The sequence below is a fragment of the Antechinus flavipes genome, chromosome 2 (genome assembly GCF_016432865.1).
Source record: "Antechinus flavipes isolate AdamAnt ecotype Samford, QLD, Australia chromosome 2, AdamAnt_v2, whole genome shotgun sequence".
NCBI lineage: Eukaryota > Metazoa > Chordata > Mammalia > Dasyuromorphia > Dasyuridae > Antechinus > Antechinus flavipes.
The window spans coordinates 219077638-219091081 of NC_067399.1; the positions used below are offsets into that span (position 1 = coordinate 219077638).

A 13444-nucleotide genomic window follows, 5' to 3' on the forward strand; every position below is an offset into this window, starting at 1 on the left:
CTCTGAAAGAAAGAAGGGAAAACACTGGATTATAGAAAGATAAATGTAGAGTAGGAAGGGATCTTAAGAAATGTATGTGATGATAAACATCAATAAAAGTGAATTTAAAAAATCAAACAATAAAACTTCATTACTCATTAAATAAAAAGTCAAAGAGCAGTAATTTACTGCTCTTGTTTCAATGTTTCAAATGATCAATATGATCCTTGCAGATTATAACTCACCATATGCCTTAGGAGTCAGGTCTCTGTGAATCACAGTGCCCCCACCCTCCACCCCCCAAATCCATTACCTTGTAACTAAAGTTTGCAGATGACATTCTCTGCACTTAAGCCAGTCCTAGAATAATATACAATGGTCACTCCTCTTTGGTTTGTTTAAGAATTGAAAAACAAAACAAAAACCCTAAACAACCTAATCATTGGTTAGACTATTAAACAAAGGAGGTTTCTTGTTGACTGAAGTTACCTAATTATCTTTAAGGATATTTTTCTTAACAGTCACAAAACCAACACTCAATCTCAAAGTTAAGAAGGTTGCCCAGAAATTTTATTTTGAATTCCAAGAATGCTAAGTATCCTGACTTAATTGAGATATTTCCAAATTTACTTTTAGCTGGGAGTGGAGTAAAGTGGGGAATTTAGGACAGTAGACACTCAGAATACTTAAATTCTCATTTGTCAGTTCAATTAAATCTTCAGATTTAAGAGAGAAAGTTGAGAAGAAAAGGGGGCCCTTATCCAAAGAGGCTTCAGGCATGTTGCCAAAAGATACAAAGACCATGCTATTGACCAACCACTTGTGAATTATTGTGGGACTGGTTTCCTGCAAATCAGTAAATCAAGAAATAAGCACTTAATAAGTACATACTAAATGAACATTCCTTGCACTGTGCCAGGCACTCAAGACACAGGGACAAAAAAAATTAAATGATATGAACATTCCTTGAACTGTGCCAAACACTCAAGGCACAGGAATGAAAAAAAAAAAAAAAGTGATGTAGGCTCCTTGAAGGTAGGGACTATAAGATTAAAATAACATATACAGACAATACCTCCTTATGGCTAACTTGCCCAACTCATAGCAATAGTAGGTTGGGTCCTAGAGTTGTAGGGGTAACTCAGTGGGTAATTATCTTTTTAAATGATAGGTCAAGAGCTCCAACCAGTAAGCCTCCCCTTAATGAACAAAGACTGAATTAGCAAAGGTATTTCTTCAAATTCAAGGAGCAATTAAATGGTGCAAGTACAAAGCACTCAGCCTGTAGTCAAGATCTCAATTCAAATTTGCCCTGGGATACTGGCTAGGCAAGTCACTTAACCCTGTTTGCCTTAGTTTTTCATCTGTAAAATGAGCTGGAGAAGTAAATGGCAAACCACGCCAGTATCTTTGCCAAAAACCTCCAAATAGGGTCATGAAGAATTGGATAAAACTGAAACAATAAAATTGCAAAAATAAAAACCACCCAAACCAGGAAGAATAGTTACCAAGCATTTTCCCCAACACTAAAGGCACATTCTCCCATAAATAGAGTCCAAGATAGGAAAGAGTAGGCATAAAATAGCACTGAGGCATTAGTGATGCCTCACCTTGATGTCTTTTCTCTGGAGTATCCCAGCATGTTTGCTATGAGTTGCTCTGATGTTTACCTGACATGACTGTAAAACATTTCTATCTCCCAGCTTCTTCCCAGAGGGCAATCTCTTGGGCCCACCTGCTATTAGGCTGGGTAGAGCAGGTTACTTATACTAGTTCTTCATTAGTTTTCAGCGCTGCTGCAAAGGGCCAAGCTGGGTGACTTGGATTCTTCTGTATTCTTCTCAGTTCATGGCATTTCTCATGCAGGGATGAAAACCTGGATCACTTTTTCTGGGCAGAGGTAGTCTTCATCTCATCTTCAGTCACTGGCTGTGCTAGAGAAAGTGGGCTCTCAGGAGTTTCTGAGTTCTTTGACTCTAACTGAAGTTAGGGCAAAGACCCTTAGCTTTAATACAAATTCTGCATCATTCAAAAGTCCCCATTGCCTCAGGATGTTTTCTTTCAGTTTAGTCATTTTCACTTCTCTTCCTCCCAGAGCTACATAGCTATAAGGCTAAAAGGACAAAGGCTGTGTGCTAAGCCCAGGAATCTATACTATAGTTTTTTAAGGAAAGATGGAGAATGTCTATTTGTATTTGAAGGCTTTCTCCTTTACCTTTCAAAGCCTCAGTCTTTTAATATCATTTTAAGATATGCAAACATATCTTAAACTTTTGCTGAAATTTCAGTAGAGCACAAATAAAACATATAGAAAAAAAAAATTACCAACTAATTTGCAGGGGTATGGGATAGGAAGGATTGATTGTTGGAGAAAATCAGGAAACACCTTAGTCATCTTTTTGATCCCAGTCTCAAATGAAAGCTATCTGGCTAGGACAGGAAAGGTACACCCTAAGGCCATGGCAGTATTTTCTCTGTGGGCCAAACTAATTCTAAAATAGACATTAGGCTTTTTTAAGTACTCTAACTAAATAGGCCTTACAATTCCAGATTAAACACTGTATTGGGAGTATGTAAAGATTTACAAGTTTTACAAGTATTACTTCTTTTTTTTTTCTTTTTTAAATGACTTGCCCCAGGGTCACACAGCTAGGAAGTGTTAAATTTCTGAGGCCAAATTTGAACTCAGGTCCTCCTGACTTCAGGGCTGGTGCTCTATCCACTGCGCCATCTAGCTGCCCCACATGTGTTACTTCTTAAACCAATTCTTTAAGGTAGGTATTATTATTATAATATCCCTTTTACAGATGAGAAAACAGATTCAGAGAAGTTGAAATTTGCTCAGGGTTGCACAGCTGGCAAGTGAATCAAGTAGGATTTGAAAAACAGAGCTTCTTCATTCTAACTTTGGCACTTTTATCCAATATTCTACCTAGCTGTCTCCACTATAAGACCAAACTATAAAACATCCACTAAAAATGAATTTAACATCAATAAGATCCATATTTTCATCCTTTCTCTGATATGGATTCTCTTCTCTCAGGAATATCATTATTGGGGTCCACTCGTCTAGTTTCCCTTTCTGAGTTTTTCCCTTTCACTTTTCTTTAATATATTCATGTCATGCACATTCCAGCCCTTCTCTTCAACAGAACCAGGATAAACCCAATCACATGAAGAGCAGAACTCTTAGTGCAAACAATCATAGAAAGCTAATGGCAGGAAGGAAGTTGCGAATCATCAGTTCAATAGCTTCAATTCTAAGAAACCAGAACCTACAGGTAGAAAATAAAAGACCTAATTGAAAGCAAATTAGGAAGAGACAGGATTAGAATCCAAAGATCCTGACTTCATCATAGGATTCTAGAGCTAGAAAATGCCTTAGTCCATTTAGCCCAACTCCCTCTTTTTAGGGATAAAATCTCTATCTCACATTGTTTTGGAGTCATTTAAATTGATCTTTTCAAGAAGACTAGGGGTTTGAAAACGAGGGGAGGAAAGAATACATTCCAGACCTGGGGGACAGAAGCTAAGCAAAGGCATGGATATGGAAAATGAAATGTCTGGCATCTCTATTCCTAACCTAAGATCCAATATATATATTTTCTCTTAAAGTAGAATCTTAAGAAATTGAGGAACAGGAGCTGAAATAGAGAGAAAAGTTTGAAGCTCTTTGAACTTTCATTTCCTGATCTATAACATGAGGATAATAATATTTGCATTACTTAATCTTACAGTGATTTGATATGGAAACTTTTAAATAAATTTGAAAGTACTATTAAAATTGAAGCTTTTATTTTTTTTTCCTGAGCAGAAAAATGGAGGTTGGCTATTGTTAAATGAAAGGGGCAGGAGAAAATTAAGAATAAAAACAGAAGGGGGGGAGGAGGGGTCCTAGAAGCTTCATTCCAAAGTCACTGATCCAAGGATGAGAAACTCCAATACTGTTAGGATAATCCAGTACTCATACCCTGATTAAAAATATTTAATCTTTAGATTTTTCCTTGCACCTGGGGCCTAACTCACTATCTTCTGGAAGATAATACACCAGGTGTGTGCCATAGCATTGAGATAAAGGTTATATAAATAAAGAAGTAGAAAGTTGTTTTTTCCAAAATGTTTTGGAGCATATTTGAAGAAATAGATAGTTTTCAAGGATATTCAGAGAGCAGTTTAGGTTAGTTAATGATTTCCTTTACATTTTTAAAAATTAAAATTAGTCGGGCCTCTTAAAGGATAGCAAGGAAATTTGTCAGGCTAGATTCATGGGTTATCAACGAAAACAGGTAATTTACAATCCTACTCATTTTCCGTTTTGTTTCAAAAATCAGAACATGAGAATACCAACTGATTTGGTTAATATCAAATTATAGATACTAGAGCCTTTGCCAAGTAAATAAAGTCCAAACTTCTTATTTGGGCATCCAAGGCCCTTTACAATCTGATTCGACCCTTCTTTCTTTCTTTCTTTCTTTTTTTTTTAAACTAAGACATCTTTTTATTTATATAAACTCTATAATGATTCATTTCAAAAGAGAAGATTCTCTCTTTTTGTATTATAATTTTTTATATACAAAACATAGGCATGGGTAATTTTTCATCATTGACCTTTGCAAAAACTTCTGTTCCATCCCCTCCCCTAGATAGCAGGTATTCCCATACATGTTAAATATGTTAAAGTATATGTTAAATACAACATATATATACATATTTATCTTGTTGCACAAGAAAGATCAGATTTTGAAAGAAGATAAAAATAACCTGAGAAGAAAAAAAACAAAAATGCAAGCAAACAATAACAGAAAGAGTGGAAATGTTATGTTGTGTCGACCCTGTCTTTCTAAGTCTTTTCTCATAAATATAAACAGTTTATATAAAGCAATGGACAGAGAAGCAGGAAGCTCTGGATTCAAATCTTTCTTTTGGAACACAGAAGCTGTGGCTTGACTATGGTCAGGTCATTTTACCTTTCAGTGATTTTAGGTGAGGTTTGAAGGAAGCCAAGCAATTAGAAGGTGGTAAAAGGGAAGAAGAAAATGCCAGGAAAGGGGAGCAGCTAGTGAAATTGCCCAGTCAGCAGATTTTGGTGATGGAAAAGGAAGAAGAGAACAGCATTACTGGATTGAAGAATATGTGCCTCATATTTAATCTATACTGTACTGCTTGCATTTTTAGGGAGGATGGAAAGAAGTAGAAAGGGAGAAAAATTTTTGCAAAGGTGAATGTTGAAAATTATATTTTGTATGTATTTGGAAAAATAAAATACTATTTTAAAAATATGTGCATGAGTGTAGAGAAAATATAAGGTGAAAAAAGAATAAGAAAAAAGCAGAGGCAGATTATGAATGATTTTGAATGTCAAACAAAGATTTTATATTTGATCCTGGAAGTGATAGGGAGCCAAGGGAGCTGATTGAGAAGGAAAGTGACATGATCAGATCGCTTTGTAGCAAGATCACTTTGACTCTGAATGGAAGCTGGACTGGAATAGGTGGAGACTTATGGCAGGATGACCAACCAGAAGGCTGTTAAAGTAGTCCAGGTGTTAGGCAATAAGGGTCTATGGCAGGTTGATGGGACATATGTGAGATGCTATCAAGGTAAAATTAACTGTCCTTGGCAACATATATGATGTGGGAAGTGATGACACCCAGATTTTGAGTGGAAACTGGAAGATGCCCTTGACAGTAATAGTGAAATTTAGGTTTGGGAAGGGAAGGAAGGATAAGGAGTTCCATTTTGGACATGATGAGTTTAAGATGTTCATGAGACATCTACTTTGGGATGTCAACTAAACAATTGAAGATTTGGAATTGGAAATCAGCACCGAGATTAGCACTGGATAAGTACATTTAAGAACCATTAACACAGAGAGATGATAATTGAATCCATGGGAGCTGAGAAGATGTGAAAATATAGAGAAAGAAGGAAAAAAGGGCCCCACTCAGTTGAGAGGTTATAACGCACAGATCTTTGGCTTAAGTTTAACTGAGGAAATCATTGTGATAAAAAAAGGTTAAATCCATGTCTTCTGAGGGAGCCGCTTGAATCTTCATTTTATCTAATACTTTTTTGAGTCAGTAAGCCAAGCTAGCAAACATTTATTGTATATTAGCATAAAAAGAGACAGAAGGTATAGTTCTCTATCCTCAAATAAATGTTATCAGGAAGCAATCTTATTAAGGAAACAAAACTTGCATACATTAAACAATCAGAGACAAAGATGATATGTAATTGAGTACTAAATTTTGTGGTTCAGAAAATGAGTGGTAGAGGAGTACAGGAAAAGGAGAGATCACTTAAGTCTAGAGTAGTCAGGGAAGGCTTTTTATGTAAGAGGGCAAATTTAAATGTAAGTTGCATAAGAGGCAGGAATTGGTCTTGGTGAGATAGTGAGGGACAGGTCATAAAATCACAAAATGTAAGGGCTATAATAAGCATTAGACTTCATTTAACCCTTTCCCCCTTAAAGGAAAATAAGACCCAAAGAGAGGAAATGTCTTTTTCAAGAAAGATGAGACTTGATTAGTTGACCCTCCTTATATTTCCCCATCATCCCTTTTTGAGGGTATTGGTTGTTTGGTTATCTGACTGCAATGACCAAAGTGTAAGATTAGATGGATGGGTGTGTGTGTCTGTGTGTGTGTGTGTATTCTAAGATTATATACATGACTAAAAGCATACATTCTTTTTCTACTCACTATCATGCTAAGGTATTGTGGGAAAAGTGTTGATCTTAGTCATCATAAGACATGAATATGAGTCTCACCATAACACTAAGTACCTCATTAATTGTGTGCAAGCTTCTCAGAGCCTCAGTTTCCATATCTATATAAAAATGGAGTCAATAAAACCTACCTCACAGGATGGTTTTGAGAAAAGTGCGTTGTAGTTGGTTCTACAGTTGTAAGTGATGATGATAGTGATGAGGAAGATGGTAATGATATGATGATTCCTTTAGCCCAATGAAATGAGGTAGTTGCCCAGCATGAGCAATTTCTAAAAGCCAAGAATAGGACACAGAAAATCAAACCAAATGCATTTTAGACCTTTAAAAGATTCAATTACATGCCTCCTTATCAGCAGGGAGGATGTGGGTTCCCTAGCCCAAGAGGAGCTGAGCCTGAGAGAGTCTTCATCTTTACCTGCCTTTTAAATGCCAGTCTGGTGCTGAAAAGAGCTCTAGAGTGGGACTAACAGCAGGGCCAGGGCACATGATAATGGCAGGACCACAATGCTTCCAAATTAGCACCACAATGACAATTTGGAACTCTGTGTGCAAGTGGTACCAAAAACTCAGGCCAGCTCCCGCAATCAGCCTCCTTTGGCTGATGATGGAACTTGTGGAAAATCACAAGATTACAGAGCAGAGACACTGGCTAAAAAAAACTCAGTCACTTGTGACAATCTCGAAAGATAAAAATCAATTAAGACTTTTTTTTTTATGAGTATAATTTTTTTCTAAAAAAATCCAATTCCCAAAATTCCATTTAGGAAATGCAAATGATAAGGGGGACTTATTTTTTTTTAAATTTTAGTTTTATAAAACTTTGTATATAAAACACAAGGATAAAACTTAAAAATATTATTTAATTTTAAAATCTATAAGTAATAAAAAAAAAAAACTTGCTCATTGAGATTCTGCTGTGTTCAAGGCTTTTTGATTAAGTACTGAGGGTTATATAAATGAATGCCCTCTGGCAGCTTGGCAAAGAAGAATGGACGAGAGTAAAAGGCAACTTGGAAGAGTTAAGAGCGCTTGGGATTGAAGTCCACTTCTACCTTTTCTACATACCAGCTTTACAAACCAGACTTTAAGAGCATGGAATTTTGGGGCAACTAAGTGGCACAGTGGATACAGCATCAGCCCTGAAGTCTGGAGGACCTGAGTTCAAATCTGGTCTCAAACACTGAACACTTCCTAGTTGTATGACCTTGGGCAAGTCACTTAACCCCAATTGCCTCAGCAAAAAAAAAAAAAAAAAAAGAAAGAAAAGAGCATGGACTTTGGTTTTTTTTTGAATGCCCAATACTTAGCATAGGGCCTCATATAGTAGGTGCTTAGTAAATCTTAATCAACTAACTGACCTTTTTGCACCACAGTCTCCTCATTTATAAAGTTGGCATTAATTACCACATCTCTACCTTACCAGGCAATTTTAAAAGAAAAAGTTCTATAAAAATAAATATAATTTATAATAAAATAATTATAATAGAATAAATATAAATTATAATAAAAACAAAAAATAAAATACACATAGTATACATATACACACACAAATATACATACATATATGTATACACACATATACAAATGTAAATATATGTTATGTACATCAGTATTATTATTATGAAAGAGTGAGGAACTTTACAAGTGCAATCTAGGAAAAACGTTCCCCCTTTCCTCTCCCACCTGGATACTGTCCCCTCCCATTCCCAGTTACTGAAGAGTCTCTGTTCTAATTCAACCCCTCAGCCCATAGTCCAACCTCACTACAAACTCATTCTAGAAAGAGTGGAAGGGATCAGATTCCACCGTGTTGGAAGCTGCCCTCCCCTCCTCCCCTTGCACTGATTCACCTAAGGGAACCAATTAAGGACATTGGGTTTGTTATTATAACATGTACAAGGTTATAGAAATGGTACCAACAAAATGTGTTGCAGGAGTTCAGAGAATATAAAGAGCAATGTGTTCTGAGGTTGTGAAGGAAGATTCACATATAGTTTAATGAATATTAATTGGGTAGAAAAGAAGTCATGGTGAGGTAAAAAGAGGGCTAAATATATAATCAGAAGACTAGGGATTAAAATCTGGTTTATGATTCCTATAATACCTGTAAAATGAGATGGTTAGACTAGCAACTTCTATATCATTTTGTGCTCTAATGTTCTATGACGTCCTTGACAAGTATAGCTGAGAGGTATAGATGAATACGTCTGGAAAGGTAATCATTTGAAGTGGAAGGAGAAAAAAAAATTTTGGAGGATATAAATTGAAACTAGTCTAATGAAACTTATTCTGTCTGTTCTAAAAACTGCATAAACATCTGCTTACAGGTAACACAACTCAAAGACTAAAATTATTCTAAAGTCCCTATTTGAGAGTAACATTTTAAAAACTGGAAAATATACTAAAATTTTTTGATATATTTTGAAAAATTCCCCTCAACAACCTTTGATAGAGCTCTGTTGCCAAATCTATCCTTTGAGATTCTGTCTTTGGAGGTCATGGTTAGCTCTATCAGGATTCAATTCCATTCAACTCAATAACTACTTATTAAATGCATATTATGGGTAAGGCTTAGAGCTAGGTTAAAATTCATAAACATAATTCCAATTGTTTTTTAAATGCCCAGTAAGCAATTTGCCTGGGCAGGTGGACCTTCCTTTGGAAATAGGAGAAATACTGAATACATCTCTTCAAAGAGGGAGCCCACAGTGGCAGGTGAATGCTAAAGATTCTATTGCCCATTTTTGCAAGTCTTGAGTACCATGTGTGTATTTATGTGTACTTGTGGTATAAGAGTTATTTTGATTCTCAACTTAAATATTTATTTAGCATTTATTATGTTCATTCCAAGGAAAGTTCAAAATACAAGCTCACCAAGAGACCACTCTGCTTTTCTAGGACTACTCTAGTGAATTACAGAGAAGCTCATCACACTAGGCTGGAGCTTTGGCAATGAATTCATCAGCCATGGCAACTCATGAAAAAAATTCTGTGAAATAAAAAAAAAGGGATTGGTGGTCAGAGGGTACTAAATATCACAGAATTTTTAGATTGTCTAATAAATGGAGCCCCCTCCCAACCCTGGCCCATGTATACACACATGTATACACATATACAAAGAATTTACAAACTAACATGTATGGAGAAAAAAGAGAGAAATAACCTATACACCTAAGGAAAATGAAGCCCAGAGTATATTTGCCTAAGGATTCCAGGGCCAATCAGTGGCAGAGCTGAGACTAAAATCCAAGTCTCTTGATCCTTTTGTTTAATTGTCCTCCAATTAAAACCTACATCTCCACAGCCACTACTGAGGTTAATAAACATCAAGTTGAATAAATTATTTTCTCCACCAGCTACATTGTGGTAGTATCTTACCTAAGTAGTGCAATGTGAGAGAAGCAGCTGGTCTATGAAATTTTCCCCTCCACTCCACTCCCCTTCTCAAGGGGAAGAAAGATTAACTAAAATTTAAGCTAAGTCAACATGATGCCTAAATATCTGATAAAAAGTGAAAAAAAAACATGCAGTTATTTCCAAGTTCCTGAACATATAGTGGTGTGTAGATATGACATCTTGTGGATTTAATTTTTTCACTTTTATCTTGATGGGCCACATAAACATAGCCTGGGCAGTCTTAAAAATTGGTGGATTATTCATTTTTGGAGGAAGCTGGATAATCCCTGAATAGGGAATATTGTAAAGGGGATTCCTGTTTAAGTATAGTTGAACTAGAATTCAAGAGTTTTCTAATTTTTTTTTTCACAGACCTCTTTGGCAGTCTGATGAAGCCTACAGAGCCCTACTCAGAATAATTTTAAGTGCATAAAATAATAATTATTTTAAATTCATAAAACACATAGGATTACAAAGGAAGCCAATTATATTAAGATAACACGTATAAATGGCAACAAGACAACTATATGATGATCAATTCTGACAGACATGGTGGCTCTCTTCAACGTTGATATGATTCAAACCAGTTCCATTTGTGCATTGATGAAGAGAGCCATCTACATCCAGAGAGAGAACCATGGGAACAGAGGGTAGAACACAACATAGCATTGTCACTGTTATTTGCTTGTATTTTTTTCTCAGTTTTTCTTTTTCTTCTTTCTTGATATGATTTTTCTTGTGCAACCAGATAACTGTATAAATATGTATACACATATTGGATCTAATATGTATTTCAACATATTTAACGTGTACTGGACTATCTGCCAAATAGGGGATTAGGTGAGGGGAAGAAGGGGAAATTTTGCAACAAAAGGTTATGCAAGGGTCAATGTTGGAAAAATTATCCATGCATATGCTCTGTAAACAAAAAGCTTTTTAAAAAAATGCAATAAATATTATTTTTTTTTTTTTGAAAATAGCGCTGAGATTAAATGCCCCTGAACTAGATGGTCTCTGGGGTCCCTACAACTCTGACACTGTATGATTATATGGCTTGCCCAGCTCTTTTATCATCGACTTGATAACCAGTTGTTTAGACTTACCTACCAATTACAGACTCATAAACAGAAACCATCTGGCTATTAAAAAAAAAGAAAAGAAAATGTGAGAATTTGAGAAAAAAAAAGAAACAACCACATTATGCTCAAGCACTCACAGGTAGATGTTGGGCATAGAACTGAAGAATGAAGACTCCTTAATCAGAATCCATATCTTGAAGGGGATTTGGGGTGGAAATTCACGTCCTCAACCAACTATGTAGATCATAAGGGATGAAGAATTTGACTATGGGGATACACACTCATGAAATCTTCACACTGTAAATTAGTTGGGATTCTGAGGTTCACAATAGAATGTGAAAGTTGCTAAAGAAAGAGAGACAGACAGACAGACAGAGATACAAAGAGAGAATGGCACACTAGGAAAAACAAAAGAATTATTTGGAGTTAGGGGGCCTGGGTTTCAGATATTAGTAATCCCCATACTATCTACCTCAAAATTATTGTACTTTTTTTTGATTAGCACAGTACCTGGCAAAAAGAAATAAATGCTTGCTGACCAAGTCAAAAGTACTTTATAAACAATAAAGTGTGTGTGTGTGTGTGTGTGAGAGAGAGAGAGAGAGAGAGAGAGAGAGAGAGAGAGAGAAAGAGAGAATGAATGTAGGTTATAATTATTATTAGAACTATTCCTTTCTATTCAGAGTAATCTCTATGAAGAGGTAGGAGTTTTAACCAGAAAGAAGGGAATTTTGGAAGTAAGCATGATACACTGAAGATAGCCCTAGCTCTGGAGGGCTTAAATATCATCTTTGATTCTCATTGCCTGTGTAACCTTGGATAAGAGGTTTAATGTCTCTGGGTCTCAGATGCTTCCTTGTAAAATGAGAGGGTTGGACGAGAAGGCCTTCCAGATCTAAATCTATGGCTATGATCCTTTTGATCTCAACCAGAAAAAGAAGCTTTTTCTCTACAACCTGCTGCTCTTCTTCCCTAACTTGATGGTACATTGCTCTTCTCTATGTAATCTATAGTCTAGCTAAAATGGACTGTTCTGTCCCCCCAAATATAGCCTACATTTTCCTGTCCCTACCTTTGTTTTACACTATTCCCTATTCATGAAATGTTTTCCCTCCCCTTTTTCTCTGGAATTTCTATTCTTTCCTCAAAGTCTGTCTCCTCCCTGAACCACAAACAGGTAACAACTTTGCTCTTCAGACTTCACATAGTACTTTTTTGTATTGGTTTTCTGTATTTATATGTAAAACTATATGTTGCCATTATCTGTTTTGTAATTTATTCCCCTTTTGCCATGAGGGCAAACATCAACTTTTTAAGTAAATTTTCTAACACTCCATCCAGAATCTAGTACAGTGCTGTGCACACAATAGGGACTTAATTAGATTTTGGGCTTGAAAGTGTTAAAGACCTGGGGAGAAAAGAAAGTATCAAGAAAAGAAGTAGAATTAGTCTAAAGAAAAGGAAGAGGGAGCAGATTTTCCATTGAATAATTCACAGTGCCCTGCTCTCCATGGAAATGGCTTCTCCATTTTATCTGATTTATGTTAAGACACTAAATGTACTCCCCAAGACACAAGGAAGAGCTTTTTCCTGCCTCAAGTTATCTGATTGGACTCTTCTTCAGCTATACACACATCTTGCTGGTGATTAATCTTCCATGAAATCACATTCCATGCCATTCTATACTCTTCACCTTTCAACTCTGGAGTCTGCTTTCTCTCACTGCACACAGCTAGCTGGTCAGGCTCAGTAATGGTTTCCCAAGCCCCATCTCTAAGACATGTACATGTTTGCATGTGCTGAAATGGTAAAAAATGGAAAAACTCTCTCCTTCCTGGAGTTTTCCTAATTAACTTGAAGGCCATTGTTTTGAGTTCAAGATGGAAATTAAGATTTTAAAGCCTAAAATCAAGGGCACAAAGGGAGATAGTCTGGGGGCCAATCCATGGTACAATTATAAAGAAAAACTTATCAATTTCCTAAATCTATGATGACCATATATATATATGACCTGGTTTTCCAGGACAGGCCTTATTTCACTGAGAAAAAATGTGTACTATGAGAATATATAAAAATACATGTAAGTACAAATGTGTACACTGTATTTATGGAAAGACACTAAATGTACTCCCCAAGACACAAGGAAGAGCTTTTTCCTGCCTCAAGTTATCTGATTGGACTCTTCTTCAGCTATGCACACTGAAGTATGTGTTGTGAATGAAGATATTCCAATATCCATTGCTTTACTTTCATTTCATTT

General features: G+C 36.0%; 1 protein-coding gene across 2 annotated transcripts in view; it reads right to left on the reverse strand.

Moving 5' to 3' along the window:
• HPCAL1 (hippocalcin like 1) overlaps positions 1–13444 on the reverse strand; it is a 185351-nt gene that overhangs the window by 85378 nt on the left and 86529 nt on the right. The window contains exon 2 of one of the 2 annotated variants that reach the window (XM_051976197.1): positions 6838–6978. The exons of the other annotated variant lie outside the window; for it this stretch is intronic. The gene's annotated coding sequence lies outside the window, so the exon portion shown is untranslated. The remainder of the gene's footprint in view (positions 1–6837; positions 6979–13444) is intronic. 2 annotated transcript variants of the gene reach the window in all.